We start from the raw sequence: 1,745 nt of genomic DNA, 5'->3' as shown, positions 1-1,745 counted from the left end.
TTTAATTTGATGCTCAATTTCCCTATTCCCATTTAATTTCTTACAATTTAAGTTTCTGCTCTTACATTCTGCAATTTAATTTCTGTTCATTTAATTTCTTGTAATTTAAGCTTCCCGCCAATTTACATTCTGTGATCCCAATTTCAAATCGGATTTCGTTTAACTAGAACAATTCTCCAATTAACATTGATCAACCAACCAATCCCTGTTGGATTCGACCTCACTCTACAGTGAGTTTTTACTTGACGACAATCCGGTACACTTGCCGGTAGAAAATTGTTGAGAGACAGTTTTCACGACATCAAGTTTATGGCGCCGTTGCCGGGGATTGGTTTTGTATTGAAAATTACTAAATTGGAGGATAACTAGATTGAGCATTTTTCTTTTCTTTGGATTAATTGAATTTCAATTTCTGCTGTTACATTTACTTTCTGCAATTTTAGTTGTTTCTCTCTATTTTTCTTTATTATCTTACTTTCCAGCAAAACTAATCCACTAACTTATTAACTGTTTGATTAATTACCTCAATTGCTCTAACCATACTTTTTCATTAACTATGAAATTTTCACTTGCTATTTGCTGTCTGTTTTGTCACTTGTATGACAGGTAGAAGATGGGTTTCAACTTCTTTTGACAGTGAACCAGAAAGAACTTCCCTTAGATTAAGGAGGGAAGCAAGAGGAAAGAAAGCCATTGGTGCAGAGGAATAAGATGAAGACTTGGATATAAACATGGAGGATGATATGGAAAACTATCATGAAGGAGAAGTGAACAATTATGCCAAAGGAGGCATAGCCAACCTTGCTAGACAAGAGAGGAGAGTTCTAGGATCTTACATCAATCCAAACCTAGGAAACTGTGGTAGCAGCATTCAAAAGCCAACCATCCATGCTAATAATTTTGAATTGAAGCCTCAACTCATCACACTCGTCCAAAACAATTGCTCTTTCGGAGGAAGTGCTCAAGAAGACCCTAATCAGCATCTCACTACATTCCTAAGGATCTATGATACAGTTAAATCTAATGGTGTTCATCTTGACACCTATAGATTGCTACTGTTTCCATTTTCTTTGAGGAACAAAGCATTCAAATGGCTAGAATCATTTTCCAAAGAAAGCTTGACAACCTGGGAAGATGTGATAAATAGATTCTCAGCAAGGTTCTACCCTCCTCAAAGAGTGAATAGACTGAGAATTGAGGTGCAGACATTCAGACAGCAGGATGGTGAAACCTTATATGAAGCCTGGGAGAGATTCAAAGATTTGACAAGGAAATTTCCACCTGAGATGTTCAATGAATAGGTGCAACTGCATATCTTTTATGAGGGACTTTCCTATGAATCAAAGAAAGCTATAGACCACTCATCTGGAGGCTCCCTTAACAAGAAGAAGACTATTGGGGAAGCCATTGATGTCATTGAAACAGTGGCTGACAATGAGTATTTCTATGCCTCAGACAGAAGCAACAACAAAGGAGTTATGGAATTAAACCAAATGGATGCAATCCTGGGACAGAATAAGATTATCACTAAGCAACTAGCTAATTTGACCAAGCAAATGGAGAAGAATCAGGTTGCAACCATCTATACTCAACCATCAACTCAAGGAAAGTTGGACAAAGAGGAAGGAGTTAACTGGAAGGAAGCCAATTACCTTGGGAATTCATCTAGGCAAATTCATGATCCATATTCTAAAACCTATAACCCTAGTTGGAGGAACCACCCAAACTTTGGGTGGGGAAACCAA

At 37.5% G+C, this 1,745-nt stretch overlaps 1 non-coding gene across 1 annotated transcript; it reads right to left on the bottom strand.

The window, feature by feature from the left end:
* Positions 1-1,184: 1,184 nt before the first annotated feature.
* LOC112788369 (small nucleolar RNA R71) lies at positions 1,185-1,288 on the bottom strand. Its single transcript, XR_003195735.1, has one exon. It is a non-coding gene; the product is annotated as a small nucleolar RNA R71 (small nucleolar RNA).
* Positions 1,289-1,745: the final 457 nt, after the last annotated feature.

This window comes from Arachis hypogaea, chromosome 20 (assembly GCF_003086295.3).
Source record: "Arachis hypogaea cultivar Tifrunner chromosome 20, arahy.Tifrunner.gnm2.J5K5, whole genome shotgun sequence".
Classification (NCBI taxonomy): Eukaryota; Viridiplantae; Streptophyta; class Magnoliopsida; order Fabales; family Fabaceae; genus Arachis; species Arachis hypogaea.
The sequence above is the reverse complement of the archived record's forward strand: the minus strand, read 5'-3'. Positions and strand labels throughout refer to the sequence as shown.